The sequence below is a fragment of the Orycteropus afer genome, unplaced genomic scaffold, assembly GCF_000298275.1.
Source record: "Orycteropus afer afer isolate SDZICR_OR568_19922 unplaced genomic scaffold, OryAfe1.0 scaffold00228, whole genome shotgun sequence".
In the NCBI taxonomy this organism is placed as follows: Eukaryota; Metazoa; Chordata; class Mammalia; order Tubulidentata; family Orycteropodidae; genus Orycteropus; species Orycteropus afer.
In genome coordinates this window covers 1,250,586-1,261,698 of record NW_006921815.1, presented here as the reverse complement: position 1 = coordinate 1,261,698, position 11,113 = coordinate 1,250,586, and positions in this window count along the sequence as shown.

The following is an 11,113-nucleotide window of genomic DNA, read 5'->3' as shown; positions in this document are numbered from 1 at the left end:
ATATATATATATATATGTATATATATATTCTTCTAATATAGATTAGTTCATTTTTTTGGTAATCCACGGTAATTTCAATATTTTCTAAACACCATTATTCAAATGCCTCACTTCTGTCTTCTTTATTAATTGCCTGACTTTAACATTCATATGAGGTGATATAAAATACCATGGCTTGGATCAGGTGTACCGAAGTCCTCAAAGTGATATAATCCCTTTTTCTTTCTTTCCTTTTTTTTTTTTGCTTGGATTTCAGTGAATGTTTACAGAGCTAATTCATTTTCCACACAGAAGTTCACATACACTTTGCCTCATGACATTGATTGCAATCTCTCACAATGCAACAGCTCTCTTCCCACTTCCTCCCCATAGTGACCTCTTCCCTGTGTCCTTCCCTCCCTGCATTCCTGCCCCCTGAGCTGTCTCTTTGCGCATACACAGCCCTTCTAGTCTCCCATGATTGACATCTCCAAGGAGTGTATCTACTTAATGTAAATGTTCAGCTGATATGCCTGTCTTCTGTTTGACTGGAAGCCACAGGAGTGGGTTCAATTCCAGATCTGAAGGGTGGCTAAGGGCCATAGTCTCAGGGGTTCTACTAGCCTCTATCAAAACAGCAAAGCTTGTCTGTTTTTTTTTTTTTTTTATGATTTTGAGTTTTGTTCTACATTATTCTCCCACTCTATCCAGGATCTCCTGCATAGATCCCCTTCTGAGTTGTTGAGAGTGGTAGCCAGGCACCATCTAGTTCTTCTGGTCTCATTGTCACATAGGCTGAGGATCCCATGGTGTACCAGCCACTTGGACTAATTGTTTCCATGCATCTTTGGTTTGCTTCATTATTCTTCACTCTAGACAAGGTGAGACCCATCATGGCATCTAGATGGCTTCTTGCAAGCTTTTAAGATCCTAGTCACTACTTGCCAAAGAAGGAGGTGGAACAATTTTTTGTGTAGTATGTTATGCCAGTTGAGCTAGATGTCCCCTGCAACCATGGTCCCAAGCCCAGAGGTCCAACTACTTGCTCCCTCTGGGTAGCTGGCTGTGGCCAAGAAGTGACTACAACCTTGTCCCTTGTCAGCTCTACTATATACTTGGAAATCTTACAGAACTTAAAAATACACTTGTAGAAACATTACCAGTCCAATACATGATCATAGCCCCACTACCCCCTGCATAGACATAACTAATTTTTCAGCCTGTCCACCCTTCTACCTGCCCATGTATCAATGTTTGTCATCACTGATAATGCAGCACTGTATGTGGAAAAGGGTTCATCTTTGCTGTACCTCCCCTGCAACTTTCTATGTCTTCCTGTTCCCTCAATGCCACCATGTTGATCACTCATATTTGGTACATTGTCCTTCCCTTCACCCAAATCCATACTTGTCTCTACCTATCTCGCAGTGTTCCCTCCCTTCCCCTCCTACCCCTGGTAACCAACAAAGAAAATTTCCTTCCACATATAAGGCTTTCTTTGACTTTTTACAGTAACAGATTAACAAAATATTTGACTTTCTGTGATTGACTTATTTCACTCAGCATAACGTCCTCCAAGTTTATCCACATTTTGCAGTGTTTTGCAGATTCTACATTATTCTTTAGGGTTGCATGTTGTTATTGTTGTTATGTGCCTTTGATTCGGAATTGACTCATAACAACTCCTCCTTGGGTTTCTGAGGCAGTATCACTACAGAAGTAGATTGCTCCATCTTCCCGAGGAGTGGTTGGTGGGTTTGAACTGCCAGCCTCTGGTTAGCACTCAAGTGCCTTAGGCACTGTGCTGCCAGAGCTCCATATAAAGTTAATGATTGGTTGTTCCATATACTTAATGTTGATGAGATCTGGATTGGGATTGCATTGAATATATAGATTACTTTGGGTAGAATTGACATTTTCACAATCTACCCAATCTGCCTATTGGAGAACATGGTATGTTCTTCCATTTATGTAGATCTCTTATGGTTTCTTAAAGTAGTCTTTTGTAGTTTTCTTTGTATGGGTCTTTTGTGTCCCTGGTAAGATTTATTACCAAGTATTTTACTTTTTTGGTAGCTATTGCAAATGATGGGAGCTCTGGTAGCATAGTGGCTAAGACACTTGCCTGCTAACCAGACGGCTGGCAGTTCAAACCCACCAGCCACTCCTCGGAAGGAAGGTTGGGCAATCCTACTTCTGTAGCGATACTGCCTCGGAAACTCAAGGAGGGGTCACTATGAGTCGGGTTTGACTTGACGGCACATAACAACAACAACAAATTATAAATAATATTGATTTCCTGATTTCTTTTTCATCAATCTCTTTGCTGGTGTAGAGGAATCCAATTGATTTTTGGATGTTGATCTTGTATCCTCCCGCTATGCTAAATGTCTCAGTTAGTTCCAGTAGGGTTTTTTTTTTTTTTTTTTTTAACTGAGGCTCTTGGGTTTTCTGTGTATAGGATCATATCACCAGCAAATAGCAAATAGGGATAGTTCTACTTGTTCCTTACCAATTTGGATGTGTTTGATTTCCCTTTCTTGTCTAATTCCCCTGGCTAGGACTTCCAATACAATGTTGAATAGAAATGGTAATAGAAGGCATCTTTGTCTTGTTCCTGTTTGCAAAGGTAATGGTTTCAGTCTCTCTCCTTTGAGAACAGAAGTCATCCCTTTTGAACATTCTAAGGAGGTAATCAGCAGCAAAATCACCCTATGAAATATGTCATGTGATTTCTTTACTGCTGTTTCCATGGATGTTGATTGATTGATCCAAGTAAAATTAAATCACTGACAGCTTCAATATTTTCATCATTTTTTTCTTCAATATCATTTTTCCTTTTAATTTTTTTTTTTCTCCCTCAGAACCAGGATTGGAAGCTAGCTGTCCAGCTCTGGAATCACAAGAGTGGAACCAGTATATTGTCTCTAGAAAATTAAATTCATTTTTATTTCAAAGCAGAATAGTAACATTCATTGTCCTGTTTTTTGTATTTATTATTATTATTTTTGCCTTCCTCTTTACCTATGTTAATATTTGTCTACCTTTTAATTAGTGATTTACTCTCTCTTCCTCATCTACCTCTGGTAACCATCAAAGACTGTATCTTGTTTTTTAATGAAACCATTTTCTTGAGTTTTTACTATAGTGATTATAAAATATTTGTACTTTACTGATTAACTTTACTCTGTATAAAGTCCCCTAAGTTCATCCATGTTACGAGATGTTTCACAGATTCATCATTGATCTTTAATATTGCATAGTAGGCATTTGACTGCTAATCAGAAGGCTGGTGGTTCAAACCCACCAGCAACTCTTTGGAAGGAAGGTTGGGCAATCTACTTCTGTAGTGATGTTGTTTTGAAAAACCAAGGTGGGGTTACTGAGTCAGATCCAACTTAATGGCACTTTTTTGTTTTTGCCTAGTTTTGGTATCAGAGTCATGCTTGTTTCCTAGAGTGAATTTAGGAATATGCCATCTTTTTTTGTGTTTAGCTTGAGAAGATATCACCTCTCCTTTGAAGATTTGATAGAATTCTCCAATGAAACTATATGGGCCAGGATTTTTTTTTTGGTATGTTGGGGAAAGGTTTTTATTTTATTTTATTTTGTTATTACTTCTCAATTTCTTCCTTTGTTATGAGTCAGTTCAAATTATCTATCTCAGTTTGTGTTAATTTATGTAGGTGTTTTGTTTCTAGAAATTTGACGATTTCTTGTAGGTTTTCAAATTTGTTGGAGTATAGCATTCTGTTATTATCCCTTTTATTTCAGTTTGTTTTGTTGGGATTTCACTCATTTTATTCGTTATTCATATATTTCTATCTTCTGTTTCTTTTTTTTTCATACAGCCTTGGAAACCTAAGGAGGGGTTGCTATGAGTCAGATCTGACTAGAAGGCAGTGGGTTTAGTTTGGTATGTATCATAATTTGTTTATATATTCCTCTGTTGGTGGGCATATAGGTTTTTTCCAGCTTTTCACTATTGTGAATAGTGCTGTAATGAACATAGAGGGGCATACATCTATTCCTATTGTTTGTCTAGGAAAATCTATTTCCAACTTTTCAAGGAAGCACCATAATGTATTCTATACTAGTTGAATTATTTTATGGTCTCACCAATAGTGTTTGAGGGTATGAGCCTCACCACACCCTCATCACCATCTTTTGTTTTCTGTTTTTTTTTTTTTTTTTTTTTAATCTCTGCTACTAGTGCTGGGTGAAATAATAACTCGTTGTTGTTTTAATTTACATCTCTATAATGGCTGGGAGCTCTGGTAGCATAGTGCCTAAGGCACTTGACTGCTCACCAGAAGGCTGTTGGTTCAAATCCACCAACCACTCCTCGGAAGGAAGGTTGGGCAATCCTATTTCCATAGTGATACTGCCTCGGAAACCCAAGGAGGGGTCGCTATGAGTCGGGGCCCACTCGACGGCAGACAACAACAACAACAATAATGGCTAATGATTGCTAGCCTTCCATCATGTATTTGTTAGCTGCCTGAATGTCTTCTTTGATGAACTGTCAATTCATGTCCTTTGCCAATTTTTCAATTATATTATTTGTCTTTTTCAAAACTTCACTATGTTCATCATTTATCATGGTGCTGCTTATTGGTCCAGTTGTGAGTATATTTTATTTATATTGATGTGTAATCCTCACTGGTGGCTATATGTATTCTTTCATCTACATCAGAAAGTGCTTCAAGTTCTTTTAACTTCTAGCAAGCAAGTCTGTGTCATCTGCATATCAAAGATTGTTAATGACTCTTCTTCCAATCTTGATGCTGCATTCTTTTTCATATAGTTTAGCTTCACATATTATTTGCTCAGCATACAGATTGAATATGTATGGTGAAAGGATACAACCCTGATACACATTTTTCCTGATTTTACACTACACAATATCCCCTTATTCTTTTTGAAGGACTACATCTTTTTTTTATGTATAAAAAATTTCCACATCAACATAATTAAGTGTTCTGAACTTCCCCTTCCTAACAATCTTACCCATAATTTGTTATGATTCAAACAGTCAAATACATTTGCATAGTCAATAAAACCCAGGTAATCATCTTTCTGAGATTATCGTCTTTCATCCATGATCCATGTGACATTAACAATGATATACCTCATTCTATGTCCTCTTCTGAATCCAGATGGAAGTTCTCACAGTTCTTGATTGATAAACTGCTATAACTCTTTCTGAATTATATTCAGAAAAATTTTACTTTGGTGTCATATTAATGGTATTATTTAATAATTTCCCCATTTTGGTAGATGACCTTTCTTAGGAAGGGATACATATATAAATCTCTTCCATTCATTTGGAAAGATAGCAGTGTCCAATTTTCTTTGCATAGACAAGTGAGCATTTACAGTGTTGCATCCATTTGTTGAAACATTTTAATTGGCATTCCATCAATTCCTGGATCCTTGTTTTTTTGCCAATGCCCTCAGTTCAGCTTCAACTTCTTCCTTTGGTACCAATGGTTCTTGATCATATGCTACCTATTGAAATAATTGAACATCAACCAACTGTTTTTGGTGTAGTGACTGTGTATTTTGTTCATCTTCTATGATGCTTATTGTGTCACTCAATAGTTTACCCACACAATGCTTCAATATTGCAGCTCAAAGTTTTAACTTTTTCTTTAGTTCTTTCAGTGTGAGAAATGTCAAGCAACTTCTTCCTTATTTCTTTTTTTTAAATTTCAGGACTTTGCACACTCTATTATAATACTTTACTTTTTTTTTTTTTTTTTTTCTCAAACTGCCCATGGAAATCTGTTCAGCTCTTTTACTTTATTATTTCTTCCATTCACTTTAACTACTCTGTGTTCAGGAAGAAGTGTCAGAGTTTCTTCTGATATCTATTTTAGTCTTTTTTTCCTTTCCTTTCTTTTCAATGATTTTTTGTTTTCTTCATGTATGACATTATCCCACAACTCATCTGGGGTTGTTATTAGTGTTCAGTGCCTCAAATCTATTTTTTTCAGATTGTCTGTAAATTCGAAGGGCATATCTTCAAGGTCTTACTTTGGCTTTCATGGACTTATTTAAATTTTCTACAGCTTCAGCTTCATAGGAGACATTAACAGTCTGATCCACAGTCAGCCCCTGGCCTTGTTCTGACTGATGATATAGAATTTGTCCGTTGTGTCTTTACACAGATATCGTCAGTTTGATTCCTGTGTATTCCATCTGGTAAGGTCAATGTGTTTAGTAACTATTTGTGTTGTTGAATAAGGAAATTTCCAATGAGTACATTGTTGGTTTTGTAGAATTCTATCATGTGATCTCCAGCATTGTTTCTCACTCTATATTTTAATTAAAACTATAAAAGATACACTTGCACTTACTTCCCTAATAAAGTTTTCTAACTTTCACATAATTACTTGGTTGTATTTACCTACCCATGGTGGAGGATATTTTTGAGGACACTTTTAAAAACATGAATGTTTCATGTACAAAACTTTGGTGAAAATGTAGAACAATGTTTTGAAAAAATCCAGTCTTCTAGGGCCTTCTCTAAAACTTAAGTATGTTGTTGTCATTAACTGCTGTTAAAATGGACATGACTCATAGCAACCTCATGCACAAGTAAATGAACCACTACCAGGTCCTTAAAAACTTAACTATATGAATTATCAAATCCCACATCTTAAAATATTGGGACTAAATGAAATAACCAAATATTTATTTGCTCTTTAAATTTTTGTAGCCTGTGATTCTACATCAGCCTGTATTTTTTTTTCCTCTCTTTTTTTGCTAATTAAACATGGAAGAGACACATAAATTAGAGGAGAACAAAGCATAAGGGCTAGGTTATTGCTTTACCCAAAAGAAGAAAATATTGCTATGTTCATTTGCAGTTATTTTACTATACACACCCAAACCCTGTTAAACTTCTCTGCAAAAATATTGTTCTCTTGAGTAGAGTCTTGCCCTCTTAAGCAAAGGCAAAAAGGTAAATGTCTCCTGGTTTGATAAAGTAGAAACAGTAAGGAAAGAGAAAAACAAAAAAATAATTTCCTTCACATGATTAAGTAGGTATAAAATCAAGTTGAATTTTTGTCAGAGAATAAAGTTTGCTTTCTCACCAATACATTAGATCCTAGACTTAAAATAGATTTCTCCAGATAATGTATAAACCAATTTATCTTATCCTGCTGTTTGCATGACAAGATTCCTCACAGGTGGTATCCTCCTATAAATAGACTCTGAGATTCAGGACAAATTTCAGGATGCACTATAGGCATTAACACCAAAATAATAGTAGGAAGGAAGCAGGGTTGGAGAGACAGTAGAAATTGACTGTAATGTAGTCTCAACAAAGACTTCAGGTAACCCACAGGGATTGATAAAGCTTAAATGGACCTTTAGAACTGTTCTATAGTATTATAGTTGGAGCAAGGATGCCCATGGTTATGGACTGAATTGTGTTCTACCAACATCTGTGTTGTAAATGCTAATCCCTATACATGTGGATGTAATCCCATCTGGGAATGGGATTTTCTTTGCTATAATAACTAGGCTATATCAGTGTAGGGAATGTTTTAAGCTGATCATTTTTGAGATATAAAACAAATGGATTAGGCACAGAAACAAGAAAGTACAAATGAGTTAAGATTGATGCTATATAGAGATCTCCATGTAACACCCAGGACTCTACAGAAGCTGAAAGAAGGATTATTCCTCAGAGCAGATTGAAGTAGCATTTTCTATTAGAGCTAGTACCCTGAATTTGGAATTCTAGCTTCCTAATCTATGAAAAATAAATTTTTGTTTGTTAAAGTGATTTATATGTGGTATTTATATTATGCCAGTACTAAGAATCTAAGATTACCCAGTTGTGTTCTTCATTTGCACCTCTGTCAGTCTTTGGATGCAGAATACTCTGAGAAAAGGAGTAAGACTTTGAGCAGACAAGGTAGTTCTGAAGAGGATTGAGACCTGCAAACTGTCCATCCCTGGACTATTAGGCCCTTAGCTCTGAAGTGGTAGTACATTACAGATTCCACTACACAAATTTATTATCTCTCTCTAAAACATTTCTATAATCCTTTCAAAATGTCATATCCTTCCAATTCTTTGGAATATGAGCGATGTGAGCAACTTAATAAAGATCACCATATTTTAGATGCTGTTTTCAAGACTTGTCAATAGCTTATCATACCTAATAAATATCAGATTAGGAAAATGAATAATCTTAAGGTCAGTGAAGAAAATAGAATAATGAGAAAAAGTTTAAAATCAAAATAAATAACAACAAAACCACTAGAAATAATACAGCAATATTTAAATAAATCATGAGAATTTTTTTCTGGCATTCATGATAAGTGACTTCAAGAAAAACTTGTTTATTTCTTATAGATTTTCACTGAAAATATGTAATTTGGTAGAGCAACATGCTTGAATACATCTTGACCAGTACACTATTGATAACAAATGGTTATACCATGATTCATGGTGAAATGCAATCATTCCATTTTTACAGTCTAAAATTGCTTGAAAATAAATAGACATAGTATTAGCATGAGATAAGGAAACCTGAATTATAAGTTAACTTTCTATTTTATTTCAATATAATTTAAAATTGACCAATCATCTGTCAGTTTGTTGTACTGTGGTGGCTTTCATGCGGCTGGAGGCTATGCCACCAGTATTTCAAATACCAAACTTGGTCACTCTGGTGGACAGGTTTCAGCAGAGCTTCCAGACTAAGACAGACTTGGAAGAAAGAAAGGACCATCAGTTTCTCAAAGACTGGCCAGTAAAAACCTTATGAATAGCAGTGGGATACTGTCTGATACATTATTGTAAAACTTTAAGAATAGCCCTGAAACATTGTCCAATATAGTGGTGGAAAATAAATCCCTAAAGACAGAAGGTACCCAAAATTTGACTGAGGAAGAGATGCCTTCTCAAAATAGAGTCAACATTAATGATGTGGATGGAATAAAGTTTTCAGTGCATCCATTTGCTGACGGCTCAATTCAAAATGAGAATAAACAGCTGAAAACATCCATTAATAATTGGAAGATGGAATGTATGAAGTATAAACCTAGGGAAATTGGAAGTTGTCAAAAGTGAAAAGGACACATAAAGATCAACATCCTAAGCATTTTGAAGCTGAAATGGATTGGTTTTGGCCATTTTGAATCAGACAACCATAAGATCTAGTACGCTGGGGATAACAAGTTGAAGAGGAAGGGCGTGGCATTCATCATCACAAAGAACATTTCAAGATCTGTCCTGACATGAACTGCTATCAGTGATCAGAAAATATTGATATGCTTACAAGGAAGATGAGTTAATACTACTATTATTCAAATTTATGCACCAACCACCAAAGCCAAAGACGAGGTAATTGAAGACTTTTACAAACCTCTGCAGTCTGAAGTTGACCAAACTTGCAAACAAGATGTATTGATTGTTACTGATGATTGGAATTCAAAAATTGGAAACAAAGAATAAGCACTTGTAGTTGGAAAATATGGCCTTGGGGATAGAAATGACATTGGAGATCACAAGATAGAATTTTACAAGACCAACAACTTACTCATTGCAAATACCTTTTTTCAACAACATAAATGGAGAACATACATGCGAACTTCACAAGATGGGATACACAGGAATCAGATTGACTACCTCTGTGGAAAGTGATGATGGAGAAATTCAATATCTCTAGCCAAAACAAGGCCAGAAGCTGACTGTGAAAGAGACCATCAACTGCTCATATGCAAGTTCCAGTGGAAGCTGAAGACAATTAAAACAAGGCCACAAGAGCCAAGATATGGCTCTGATTATATTCCACTTGAATTTAGAGACACATAGATTTGGTGGATGGAAGACCAATGACCAAAACTGACAGGAATTGTGGGATGACATAAAAAATATCATACATGAAGAAAGAAAAAAGTCATTAAAGAGACAGGAAAGGAAGAAAAGACCAAAAAGGATGTCAGAAAAGACTCTGAAATGTGCCCTTGAATGGAGAGTTGTTGTTGTTGTTAAGTGCCGTCGAGTGGTTTCCAACTCATAGCAACCCCACACACAGCAGAATGAAACACTGCCCAATTCCACGCCAGCTCCATGATCCTTTCTATACTTGAGCCCATTGTCGCAACCACCATGCCAATCCATCTCATTGAAGTCCTTCCCCTCCTTCATTGACCCTCCACCTTACCAAGCATGACATCCTTCTCCAGGGAATGGTCCCTGCTGACAACATGACCAGAGTAGGTGCAATGTAGTCTGGCCATTTTCATTTCTAAGGAGCATTTCAGCTGCACATCCTCCAGTACAGATCTGTTAGTTGTTTTAGCAGTCCATGGTTCTTTCAGCATTCTTCACCAGCACCAAAGCTCAAAAGCATCAACTCTTCCTTGGTCTTCCTTATTCATTGTTCAGCTCTCACATGCCTATGAGGTGATTGGAAATATCATGGCTTATGTCAGGCTCACCTTAGTCCTCAAGGAGACAACCTTGTTCCTCAGCATTTGAAACAGTTCCTTTGCAGCCAACCTGCCCAGGGCTACATGTGGTCTAATGTCCTGACTGCTGCTTCCATTGACGTTGATTGTAGAACCAAACAACATGAACTCTTTGACAACCTCAATCTTTTCTCCATTTATCATGATGCTCCTTATTGGTCCAGTTGTGAGGATTTTTGTCTTCTTTATATTGAGATGTAATCCATACTGCAGACTGTGTTCCTCAATTTTCATCAGTAATAAGTGTCTCAAGTCATCCTCACTTTCAGCAAGCAAAGTTGTATCATCAGTATATCTCAGGTTGCTACTGATTCTTCCTCCAATTCTGATGCCACATTTTTCTTTATATAGTCCAGCTTCTCAGATTATTTGCTCAGTATGTAGGTTGAATAAATATGGGGAAAGGATACAACCCTGACATACTCCCTTCTTGATTTTAAACCATGTATTGTCCCCTTGTTTCATTTGAATGACATCCTCCTGGTCAAGGTACAGGTTCCTTGTGAGTACAATCAAGTGTTCAGGAATTCTCATTCTTCTCAATGTTATCCATAATTTGTCATGATCCACACAATCAAATGCCTTTGTATAGTCAATAAAACACAAGTAAACATCTTTCTGGTATTCTTTGCCTT